The sequence below is a fragment of the Pseudophryne corroboree genome, chromosome 10, assembly GCF_028390025.1.
Source record: "Pseudophryne corroboree isolate aPseCor3 chromosome 10, aPseCor3.hap2, whole genome shotgun sequence".
In the NCBI taxonomy this organism is placed as follows: domain Eukaryota; kingdom Metazoa; phylum Chordata; class Amphibia; order Anura; family Myobatrachidae; genus Pseudophryne; species Pseudophryne corroboree.
The window spans coordinates 216,125,317-216,138,886 of record NC_086453.1 but is presented as its reverse complement, the minus strand read 5'-3'; the positions used below and the strand labels follow the sequence as shown (position 1 = coordinate 216,138,886).

General features: G+C 44.5%; 1 pseudogene; it reads left to right on the top strand.

Annotated features, from left to right (window-relative positions):
• The first annotated feature begins 11,640 nt into the window (after positions 1–11,640).
• Positions 11,641–11,758, top strand: LOC134968205 (5S ribosomal RNA; annotated as a pseudogene).
• Positions 11,759–13,570: the final 1,812 nt, after the last annotated feature.

Below are 13,570 nucleotides of genomic sequence, written 5' to 3'. Positions count from 1 at the left end.
TGACGTATAAGGGAGGATGTTCCGAGGTGGTTAACGTCCTTACCCCTACTTATTACAGCTTGACAAAGGGAACACACGGCTTGACACCTGTTGTCCGCATTTCTGTTGAAATAGTTCCACACCGAAGAGCTGATTTTTTTGGTATTTTCACCAGGCATGTCAACGGCCATATTCCTCCCACGGACAACAGGTGTCTCCCCGGGTGCCTGACTTAAACAAACCACTTCACCATCAGAATCCTCCTGGTCAATTTCCTCCCCAGCGCCAGCAACACCCATATCCTCCTCATCCTGGTGTACTTCAACACTGACATCTTCAATCTGACTATCAGGAACTGGACTGCGGGTGCTCCTTCCAGCACTTGCAGGGGGCGTGCAAATGGTGGAAGGCGCATGCTCTTCACGTCCAGTGTTGGGAAGGTCAGGCATCGCAACCGACACAATTGGACTCTCCTTGTGGATTTGGGATTTCGAAGAACGCACAGTTCTTTGCGGTGCTACTGCTTTTGCCAGCTTGAGTCTTTTCATTTTTCTAGCGAGAGGCTGAGTGCCTCCATCCTCATGTGAAGCTGAACCACTAGCCATGAACATAGGCCAGGGCCTCAGCCGTTCCTTGCCACTCCATGTGGTAAATGGCATATTGGCAAGTTTACGCTTCTCCTCCGACAATTTTATTTTAGGTTTTGGAGTCCTTTTTTTACTGATATTTGGTGTTTTGGATTTGACATGCTCTGTACTATGACATTGGGCATCGGCCTTGGCAGACGACGTTGCTGGCATTTCATCGTCTCGGCCATGACTAGTGGCAGCAGCTTCAGCACGAGGTGGAAGTGGATCTTGATCTTTCCCTAATTTTGGAACCTCAACATTTTTGTTCTCCATATTTTAATAGGCACAACTAAAAGGCACCTCAGGTAAACAATGGAGATGGATGGATACTAGTATACAATTATGAATGGACTGCCGAGTGCCGACACAGAGGTAGCTACAGCCGTGGACTACCGTACTGTACTGTGTCTGCTGCTAATATAGACTGGATGATAATGAGATGTAGTATGTATGTATAAAGAAGAAAGAAAAAAAAACCACGGGTAGGTGGTATACAATTATGGATGGACTGCCGAGTGCCGTCACAGAGGTAGCTACAGCCGTGGACTACCGTACTGTACTGTGTCTGCTGCTAATATAGACTGGTTGATAATGAGATGTAGTATGTATAAAGAAGAAAGAAAAAAAAACCACGGGTAGTTGGTATACAATTATGGATGGACTGCCAAGTGCCGACACAGAGGTAGCTACAGCCATGGACTACCGTACTGTACTGTGTCTGCTGCTAATATAGACTGGATGATAATGAGATGTAGTATGTATGTATAAAGAAGAAAGAAAAAAAAACCACAGGTAGGTGGTATACAATTATGGACGGACTGCCGAGTGCCGACACAGAGGTAGCTACAGCCGTGGACTACCGTACTGTACTGTGTCTGCTGCTAATATAGACTGGTTGATAATGAGATGTAGTATGTATGTATAAAGAAGAAAGAAAAAAAAACCACGGGTAGGTGGTATACAATTATGGATGGACTGCCGAGTGCCGACACAGAGGTAGCTACAGCCGTGGACTACCGTACTGTACTGTGTCTGCTGCTAATATAGACTGGATGATAATGAGATGTAGTATGTATAAAGAAGAAAGAAAAAAAAAACCACGGGTAGGTGGTATACAATTATGGATGGACTGCCGAGTGCCGACACAGAGGTAGCTACAGCCGTGGACTACCGTACTGTACTGTGTCTGCTGCTAATATAGACTGGATGATAATGAGATGTAGTATGTATGTATAAAGAAGAAAGAAAAAAAAACCACGGGTAGGTGGTATACAATTATGGATGGACTACCGAGTGCCGACACAGAGGTAGCTACAGCCGTGGACTACCGTACTGTACTGTGTCTGCTGCTAATATAGACTGGTTGATAATGAGATGTAGTATGTATAAAGAAGAAAGAAAAAAAAACCACGGGTAGGTGGTATACAATTATGGATGGACTGCCAAGTGCCGACACAGAGGTAGCTACAGCCGTGGACTACCGTACTGTACTGTGTCTGCTGCTAATATAGACTGGATGATAATGAGATGTAGTATGTATGTATAAAGAAGAAAGAAAAAAAAACCACGGGTAGGTGGTATACAATTATGGACGGACTGCCGAGTGCCAACACAGAGGTAGCTACAGCCGTGGACTACCGTACTGTACTGTGTCTGCTGCTAATATAGACTGGATGATAATGAGATGTAGTATGTATAAAGAAGAAAGAAAAAAAAACCACGGGTAGGTGGTATACAATTATGGATGGACTGCCGAGTGCCGACACAGAGGTAGCTACAGCCGTGGACTACCGTACTGTACTGTGTCTGCTGCTAATATAGACTGGTTGATAATGAGATGTAGTATGTATGTATAAAGAAGAAAGAAAAAAAAACCACGGGTAGGTGGTATACAATTATGGACGGACTGCCGAGTGCCGACACAGAGGTAGCTACAGCCGTGGACTACCGTACTGTACTGTGTCTGCTGCTAATATAGACTGGATGATAATGAGATGTAGTATGTATAAAGAAGAAAGAAAAAAAAAACCACGGGTAGGTGGTATACAATTATGGATGGACTGCTGAGTGCCGACACAGAGGTAGCTACAGCCGTGGACTACCGTACTGTACTGTGTCTGCTGCTAATATAGACTGGATGATAATGAGATGTAGTATGTATAAAGAAGAAAGAAAAAAAAAACCACGGGTAGGTGGTATACAATTATGGATGGACTGCCGAGTGCCGACACAGAGGTAGCTACAGCCGTGAACTACCGTACTGTGTCTGCTGCGACTGGATGATAAATAATGAGATAAAAAATATATATATATCACTACTGCAGCCGGACAGGTATATATTATATAATGACGGACCTGCTGGACACTGTCTGTCAGCAGAATGAGTTTTTTATAGAATAAAAAAAAAAACACCACACAAGTCACACGACGAGTGTTTAACTTTTTCAGGCAATCACAATATAGTATACTATACTGGTGGTCAGTGTGGTCAGGTCACTGGTCAGTCACACTGGCAGTGGCACTCCTGCCTGCAGCAAAAGTGTGCACTGTTTAATTTTAATAATATGTATGTACTCCTGGCTCCTGCTATAACCTATAACTGCTCCCCAGTCTCCCCCACAATTAAGCTGTGTGAGCACAGTCAGATATTATACATAGATGATGCAGCACACTGGGCTGAGTACAGATATGGTATGTGACTGAGTCACTGTGTATCGTTTTTTTCAGGCAGAGAACGGATTATATTAAATAAAACTGCACTGGTGGTCACTGGTCAGTGGTCAGTCACTAGTAAACTCTGCACTCTCTAGTACTCCTAAGCTCCAGTAAATCAAGTGTCTCTGTCTCAATCTCACTCTCTCTCTTCTAATCTAAATGGAGAGGACGCCAGCCACGTCCTCTCCCTATCAATCTCAATGCACGTGTGAAAATGGCGGCGACGCGCGGCTCCTTATATAGAATCCGAGTCTCGCGATAGAATCCGAGCCTCGCGAGAATCCGACAGCGTCATGATGACGTTCGGGCGCGCTCGGGTTAACCGAGCAAGGCGGGAAGATCCGAGTCGCTCGGACCCGTGTAAAAAAACATGAAGTTCGTGCGGGTTCGGATTCCGAGGAACCGAACCCGCTCATCTCTAGTAAAAACGCGCCATTGTGGGGGCGGAGCTTCTTCCTTAGGCAGCCAGCACACTGCTCAGCACCATATTCTCTCTCCTCAGGCTGCAGAGACATCACTGGTCCTCCTTCACTTCTGACTACAAGTATCAGGGTGCAAAACGGGGGGGGGGGGGCACAAGCGAATTTGGTGCTTTACAAGTGTGTTTTACTGTGTAAAAAGCGCTGCATGTCAGTGGGCATTCTGTGCTACCAAACCTGGTCCCCCTTTTTTTTCTCCCTCATTTTCTTTCTGTTACTCTTTTCCATATCTTTCTTCCTTTTTTCCTTCACACCATACCCATTTCACAGCAGGGCTACACCATCATTCCTTCAGGACTTCTACAAACCTGGGGAGCCCCATCTGATACCTTGACATCAGAGCCCGCGATTGCCTTGGTTTCTATAGGACTTCCAGCTATTATCACATGTGATTCATCTACCCAAGGTTTACTACAGAAAAGAGGTGGCACTTCAACAGATCTTTTTTTTTTTTTATTCAACAATTTTTATTAGATTTTTATAGAAATACAAGAACAGGGAAGACCTTCATGATACAGACATACCAAAAACCGGAGAGAAACCGGTATAGTTACAATAATCCATCGTAAGGTGCTTTTAAGCCACATCAGTGAAACCACAGATAAATAGTCGATACTTGTAGGCTTGAGTAAGAGGTAAAGGATAAACAGTCTTAACTTACGTGAGGTCAAGGAAATGATGAAGACATTACCGACGTGCGTCTTAGCATAAGAAATCACCATATACCTAAGGCTAAACATACAATTCTACCTGAGGATTCACAGGACATCAGTATACCCGAGAGGTCAGCAAAGAAGACAGACAGGAGGGGGGGGGGAGAAACAAATGGGGAAAACAATACAAGTATAATCATATCATGAATGAGTAGCGGCAAAAGAAGTCCTAAGTAAAAATATTAAAAAGTAATTCAGGCATGGTTAGCCCTTCTAACCAAAGAGAAGGTTCAGTACCCATATGGCATCAGACTAAACATACAGCATGGGGTATTAAAATTAATATAATTGCTTTTTCTAAGAAAACAGCAGGGGGTCCCAAAGGAACAGTACATGGGCCTAGGTTGTCAAGAGGCCTTATCGATTTGTCTATATAGATACCACGTTGTGGTCTCAAAAAGTTTATATATGAACGACTGTACATCCGGGTCTAGAGTATCAATATACCTCTCCCACTTCTTGGCAAACCGCCTGACCCCCAATTCAATATCAGGAAGAGTAGCACGCCTCTCAAAATAAATAATCCGGAGGGTCATGTGTTTCACAGCCATCAAAGAAGGGGCAGACGGTTTGATCCAATTATTAAGAATTTGTTTCTTGGCAATTGTAAGGATAACAGAGAGTACCGGAACAATGTCTCTATCTTCAGGCCCAAGAGACCACTCCCTAAAATCAAGTAGCAAACAAGCCCTCGGGCGTTTTATTAACCGGAAGTTAAATACTGTGTTGAGATAAGCGACCACCTTGTACCAAAACTTAGATATTTTCCGGCAAAACCACATATTATGGTACAAGGTGGCACTCTGCGCAGTACATTTGATGCAACAGCCTGTGTCGTCTGGGACCATGTGTGCCCTCTGATTAGGCGCTATATATGCCCTTTGGAGCGTCTTCAAGTGAACCTCTTGCAAAGAGGCAGAGTGTAAGAACCTAAAAGTGGGTAAAATGTTATCTAACAATTCAGCGCACGATCCCATATTGGGGATATCTCTGGACCATGAAGACAACGCGGAATCCCAGAGCCGGTCTCTATATGAGACCCTAAAGGTGTTTCTGAAGTAACTAAGATGGTAAGGACAATCTTTAGTAAGCACCATTAAGGTGCGCAGCGGGTCTGTGGTAGCCTCAGAAATCATTGGGTGAGACTGGGATTGAGCAAAGTGTCTAGCCTGCAGGTACATAAAAAATTCACGGTGGGAAATACCAAATTTTATCTGGATATCAGAGAAAGAAAGCACTGCGTTGCCTCCTGGGTCGTATATGTCTCTAATAGCTGCGATCCCCTTTTCTCTCCAATTCAAAAAATGTGCGTTATCAAGGCCAGGAAGGAAACATGGGTTACCCCAAAACGTAGTGTGAAGAGAGGTGTCAGGTTTTCTCTAGGCTTTAGTGTGAGTGGCCTGCCATGCTCGATATGTATGCCAAAATAAAATATTATGTTTTATCTCAGATGGGAGACGGGAGTTTGGGGTGTGTAAGAGTGCAGCAGGGGAGAAAGGATGGAATACGGCCAGTTCAAGTGGCAAGTTCGTAAATACTGATCTGCCCCAAAGCCAATCTGTGATATACCGGTACATCGCTGCTCTACTAAATAGAACAGGATCCGGGATTCCCATACCTCCCTCTTCACGTAATAGTTGTAACCTAGCGTAGGGGACTCTTGGTCATTTACCTGCCCATAGAAATCTAGTGAAACACTGTTTAAGAAAAAGGACATCTTTCTCAACAAGGGCAATAGGGAGCATAAGAAGAAAATAAGCAATCTTGGGAAAAACAACAGATTTTATAACTTCTGCGCGACCCATAAGAGACAAGGGCAGAGACGCCCAGTCTGTAAGGATTTTAGACACCTTGGACAAAATAGGACCAAAATTAACCGCATATAGATCCGGGAGGGAAGTAGGGATCTGAACCCCTAAATATGATATCTAAGACTATCTCGAGCCACTGGGAATCGGGACAGGACCGGGTGTAATGAAAAGAGGGAAGAGTCTCCTGAAAGGAGGAGAAGCTCGGATTTAGATATATTAATTTTGTATCCCGCAAAGGAACCAAATTGTTCAATCAGGGAGACAATCGCAGGGATGGACGTATCAGGATGATAAATAAATAGAAGCATGTCGTCAGCATACAGTGATAATTTTACCATGGTGTCCATTATTTTTATGCCTGTAAATCTGGGAGAATTTTTCAGGGAAACAGCTAGGGGTTCTAAAGCTAAGGCAAATAATAAAGGTGACAAGGGGCAGCCCTGACGTGTGCCACTCTGGATAAGAAAAGGGTATGAGAGGATACCATTCCCCAAAGCATGAGTGGAGGGAGATTCATATAATCGGGAAATAAGAGAGACAAAGTCCTCAGGTGCACCAAAGCGGTGAAGCGTTTCATACAGATGGTCCCAGGTGACCAGGTCGAACGCCTTTTCGGCATCAAGTGACAATAATACATTAGTGTCAGTGGGTTTGGAAAGCTGAAAGGCCTGCATAACAGTCAAGACCTTTCGGATATTGCTCACTGATTGCCGACCCCAGACAAATCCAGTCTGGTCTGTATGAACTATATCAGGGACTATGAATTTAAGTCTATTCGAGAGGATTTTAGTGAACAATTTATAATCCGTGTTTAGAAGGGAGATCGGACGATAAGATCTGGGAGACTCAGGATCCCGGCCAGGCTTCGTGATAACCTTTATGACTGCAGAATTAAAATATTGGGGCAAGAAGGCACCCTGCATAAAAGAATTAAATAAGACAGAAAGAGGTTCGCACAGTCTAGTAGATAGAATTTTATAGTAGTCATTGGCAAAACCGTCAGGGCCCGGAGTCTTCCCAGTCTTCAGTCCAGCTATTGCTAAAGAAGCTTCCTTAGTGGTGATAGGTGCAAGAAGAGAGGTACAGTGCGACTCTGACATTTGAGGCAGATCAGTAGAAGACCAAAAGCTAGACTTGTGTGTCTGGTTAATAACAGGACGTGCATAAAGAGTGGTATAAAAAGACTGTAGCACCTCAGCAATCTCGGCCGAGGTCTGTACTCTCTCCCCACCTTGGGTGAGCAGAGAGTGAATGACCACTTTAGGGTGTCTGCCTTTTAACAAACGGGATAACAGTTTGCCAGACTTATTGCCATATCTGTAAATGCCACAGTCTCTTGAAAATTAATATTTAGCTTCCATTCGAGAAAGGAGGGTGTCAAACAGTGTTTTTTTGTGTAAGGTATCAGTGGCGCACCCAGGGGGGGGTTTCCGTGTACCCAGAAACCCCCCTCCACTAAAAAAAAAAAAAAAACAATTTTTTTTTTTTTTTTTTTTTTTAGCTGCATGAGTATTATTAATGACTGTCTAGCGTCCTCTGCAGCCTGCTGTCTTCCTGGTGGCACTTGCAAGTGCAATAAAAGTTTACTTTATTTTAATTATAGTAGATATATATCCATGTGCCTACATATATACACATGTATATACATACATACATATAAACACACACACACATATGATATATATATATATATATATATATATACATGTGTATATATATGTGTACTGTATGTGTGTATATATATATATATATATATGTATGCATGTTTAATATGCTATGTATATGTGTATATGGGTTCACTACGATCTCCCGGCGGCCGGCCTCCCGGCGACCAGCATACCGGCGCCGGGAGGCCGGCCGCCGGCTTACCAACAGTGTGGCGGGCGCAAATGAGCCCCTTGCGGGCTCGCTGCGCTCGCCACGCTACGCGCGCCACACTATTCTATTCTCCCTCCAGGGGGGTCGTGGACCCCCACGAGGGAGAATAAGTGTCAGTATGCCGGCGGTCAGGCTCCCCGCGCCGGTATGCTGGTCGCCGGGAGCCCGACCGCCGGCATACTGAAGACCACCCGTGTATATGTATGTGTGTGTGTATGTATATTTATATATATATATATATATATGTGTGTGTGTAGATATATGTATATATATATATATATGTGTAGATATATATATATATATATATATATACACACACACACACACACAGACACACTAGTTTTACGGACCCAGCATATACTGGGTCACCTCAGTCCCCACCCCCGTGATTGGCTCCGCCCAGTTCTGGAAACCCCCCCATGCAAATCCTGCGTTTGCCACTGGGTATCGTTCCCTAGTAGACGGGGAGGGGGAGGATTTAAATTCCTGGAAAGAGTGAGTAAGAGCCGCCTGGGCTTCCAAATATTGTGAGTTCAAATCTAAATCCCTCTTTTTACTATAGGACATAATGTGCCCCCGAATAACTGATTTTGACGCCTGCCAGAAAAGAGCAGGATCCTCACTAAGAGTTTCTCCATTATGCGTATGATAATCCAGCCACGCTGCATCTAATGAGGAGCGGAATATCAGAGAGCCACTTAAATGAGAGGGGAAGTGCCAGGAGCGAAAAGGGGATTTTTCTGAGAGGAGCATCAATTTCATCCAGCATAAAGCATGGGCCGAAATACAGATATCCTCAATTTTAGAGTCCGCCACTTTTGAGAAAAAGGAGTCAGATAGCAGCAGATAATCAATCCTCGAGAACGTGTGGTGCGCAGCTGAGAGGCATGTAAATTCTCTTTCTAATGGGTAGCATGCGCGCCACACATCCACTAAGGACAACTGCGAGCAAATATAAGGGATACCAATACGTGGTAACGAGGGGGGAGCGCGGGGGGGGGGATTTATCCATGGTTGGAGAAGAATATAAATTAAAATCTCCACCCAAGATTATAGGAATTTCAGAATAGCTTAGTAGCTTAGTGACCATGTTCGTGTAAAATTGCTTAGAGTACTGATTGGGAGCATAAATATTACAAAGTAGGAACCTGGATGCATACAATGTGACATCTGCCAGTACATACCGACCCTGAGTGTCATCTAAAATCGCATGGACAGAGATAGGGATCGTGTGCCGTGCTATCACTCCCCTAGCCTTAGAAGAGAAGGAGGAAGAGGCTACCACAGACCAACCCATAGTGTTCAGTTTTACTACCTCATTTGGCATAAGGTGAGATTCCTGAATGAAAACAACATCCATCCCCACCTTCCGAAGATAGAGCAAAATCTTTCTGCGTTTAGCTGGGGAATTGATCCCTCCCACATTCCACGTGCCGACACTTAAACTAGCCATGCATCAAATGAACTGTGAAAACCTGAAAACCTGCGCAGTAATCATGATATCTACAGCTGCCGAAAAATGGATACAAATCATACCGGGGTGGACACATAAGGAGGAGAAGGGGAGGGGGAGAAGAAAAGAGGGACAGAAACATAGAAAACACACAAAATATAACATTAACATTGTGAAAGAAAGTCCTGCTAAGGACAATCATAACTTCAGAAAACGAGAACAACCGGTTCAAGCAAGCACAGAGGCCGTCATAGACCGCCAATGAGCCAGCCAGAATTATGAAAACCTGAGGAAAAAATGAAGGAAGGGGCGCCCTTACCCACCCTCGGCAACATAATATATGAAAATATACATAGGAAAAATAACAAGAAAATATCAGAGCACACAGAGCATGTTACAGAAAAAGAAAAACGCAGCCTGTCACATAAGAAGTAGGGGGAGATATCTCCGCTAAGCATATATAACCATTCTAGAAAGATTACATAGCCACAAAAAGACAACAGATGAATAAGAAAAATCTAAAACAGAAAACAAGGCAAAAAGGTTCAGCCCGCTGTATAAGACCAAAGTCTCTTTTGGGGGAAAAAAACACCTGCAGCAGATTCTACAGCAGTAATTAAATTGGCAGACATAACCGGAAACAGAGAAGTCCAGGAGCAATACTCAGCCATCGCGATCCAGGGTGTCATCGCCTGAGAGGAGTCGTCATCTGCCTTGGATGCCTCAGAAACATAAGCCTCTGCATCTGCAAGATTTGTAAAGTCCCGGAAAGAATTTCCATCAAACAGGTGTAGTCTTGCAGGGAAGAGCAGAGCAAATTTTTTATTCGCCTTTATCAAACGGGAGCAAAGGGGGGTAAATTCCCGACGTGCCCGGGATACCTCCGCGGAGTAGTCCTGGAAAATGGCCAAACGAGCTCCCTCCCATTGTAAATTCCTATGCCTCCTGAATGCCGTCCATATTGCCTCCTTATGGAGAAAGTTCAGACATTTAAATATAACCACACGTGGTCTGCTATTAGGTGAAGAACGTAGGGGACCCAGTCTGTGGGCTCTCTCAATAACTAAGCCAGTGCATTCATCTTGGATTTGCAACAAATCAAGGAGGGACGTTTGTAAAAAAAGAGTCAAATCAGGACCTTTCAGTGACAGGGAGCCCCAGAACCCGAAGATTCGATCTCCTCGATCTATTTTCAAGATCGTCAACCTTGTTCAGCAGCTGGAAGTGAGATTTCTGGAGCTCATCATATCTGTGCTTAAGATCCCCAACATCCTGAAAAGTCTCCCCCAGCCTTTGTTCATTTGTAAGAACAGTCTTAGATAACTGCTTGATTTGGGATTTTAGGTCTTTTACTGCCTGCTGCATTTTAGCAGCATGTGCATCCATGATAGGCTCCATGGCATCCCTAACAGCTCTCACTACATCAGCATAAGTCACTGGAGAGGCAGGGGAACAGTCAGGCTCACCTGAGGGAGAAATGTGTTTTGCAGAAGCCTGTTTAATGCTGCCAGCAGCCTGCAGACTCGTTTGTGAGCTAGGTGCGGCGGCCATCTTGGATTCCCCCGGCCGTTTTTCAGACCTCGATCTCTGGGCTTTAGGGGGCATGGCGGAGGACAGAAACCTTTCCATCCAGTCCCCAGCACTTTCCCACAGGTAGTGTGCGCCAGGTGCGGAGAAAAGCCGCGAGCGGGAGGCGCTGTGTGCTCCGGTTACCGAGGGTGCAGGAGAGCTGCAGCAATCAGCTTCTCCTCACATGGGCGCCGAGACCGGAAGTCTCAACAGATCTTTTTTGAAGCCGAGACCAAGTAGACCTCATTAGTTTCAGGTCTGGGAGACTATCAGGGAATACCAGACATCACTGTTTTTCTAGATTCGGGAGCATTTATAACATCACAAGAGACTTTGGATTTCTACAAGAAAATTTAGGAATTCTCTCAGAGTCTAGGATACAAAGTTCCTGGTGTCATCAGGTGTGATATATCTACCTGCGGTCAAACCATACTGAGTATGCCCAACCTCATCTGATCTTGGAAGCCAAGCACTGTGGGCCAGGTCAGTACCTGGTTGGGAGACCACCAGGGAATACCGGGTACTGCAGGTATTTTTATCCAAACCTAGGACACAGGACCTGGAATCACAATCTTCTATCTTTCCCCTTCTTTTTGTAAATCCTGATACAGTCAGGAATTAGGGTGGAGCCTGGTACATATCATACTGTAGATTTTTCTTCCTGGTATATTCTTACTATATGTTATACTGTTATAATTTCAGGAAGAAGACTTTATACAAACAGATAAGATTTACACAATTTTCATTATTGGAGACACATACATATTTTTGTTCATAGAGCCATTACGCCAAACTGAAATTACATCATGTGATGTGTATTTGGATTAATAATGTTATCTTTAATTGTTAGAATTTCTCTTTTTTCTCTTTTTGCCTCATAGCTATTATTTTAAGAAGGTTGATAATAAAAGTTATATCTTAAACAGAACACATCATTCCATTTTCAACAAAAGTGTGCCCCAGAAAAGACACATAGGGGTACATTTACTAACATTCGTAATTTCCGAAAATAGGTCAAAGTTCAATCACGAATGACATCGACAGTGTAAAACTGCAACTTTTTGAATTTATTACGATGGATTTACTAAGCTGTCGTATTCGTGTTTTTCTTTTCTTCCGATGTCGATGTCATTCGGTTTTTTTTACCTAATTTTACGGCAGTGATTAGCAAAACACTGCCGTTTTTTTTTACAATCAATCTCGGCCGGATCTGTGTGATCCGTGCTGGGGTTCTTTTTTTTTTTATTTTTAATTAAACAATGTAAAATCCCCCAAAAAAATGCGTGGGGTCCCCCCTCCTAAGCATAACCAGCCTCGGGCTCTTTGAGCCGATCCTGGTTGCAGAAATATGGGGAAAAAATGACAGGGGTTCCCCCATATTTAAGCAACCAGCATCGGGCTCTGCGCCTGGTCCTGGTCCCAAAAATACGGGGGACAAAAAGAGTAGGGGTCCCCCGTATTTTTAAAACCAGCACCGGGCTCCACTAGCTGGACAGATAATGCCACAGCCGGGGGTCACTTTTATATAGTGCCCTGCGGCCGTGGCATCAAAAATCCAACTAGTCACCCCTGGCCGGGGTACCCTGGGGGAGTGGGGACCCCTTCAATCAAGGGGTCCCCCCCCCCAGCCACCCAAGGGCCAGGGGTGAAGCCAGAGGCTGTCCCCCCCCATCCAATGGGCTGCGGATGGGAGGGCTGATAGCCTTTGTTGTAAAATAAAAGATATTGTTTTTAGTAGCAGTACTACAAGTCCCAGCAAGCCTCCCCCGCATGCTGGTACTTGGAGATCCACAAGTACCAGCATGCGGCGGAAAAACGGGCCCGCTGGTACCTGTAGTACTACCACTAAAAAAATACCCAAAAAAACACAAGACACACACACCGTGAAAGTATAATTTTATTACATACATACACACATACATACATACTTACCTTATGTTCCCACGCAGGTCGGTCCTCTTCTCCAGTAGAATCCAAGGGGTACCTGTTGAAGAAATTCTACTCACCAGATCCAGTGGTCCAGGCTCCTCGGCAAATCCAGGGATAATCCACGTACTTGAATAAAACAAAAAAACGGTTGCCCGACCACGAACTGAAAGGTGACCCATGTTTGCACATGGGTCACCTTTCCACGAATGCCAGAAACCCACTTTGCCTTCTGGCTAAGTGGGTTTCTTCAGCCAATCAGGGAGTGCCACGTTGTAGCACTCTCCTGATCAGCTGTGTGCTCCTGTCCTCACTGACAGGCAGCACGCGGCAGTGTTACAATGTAGCGCCTATGCGCTACATTGTAACCAATGATGGGAACTTTCTGCTCAGCGGTGACGTCACTTTAGGTCAACCG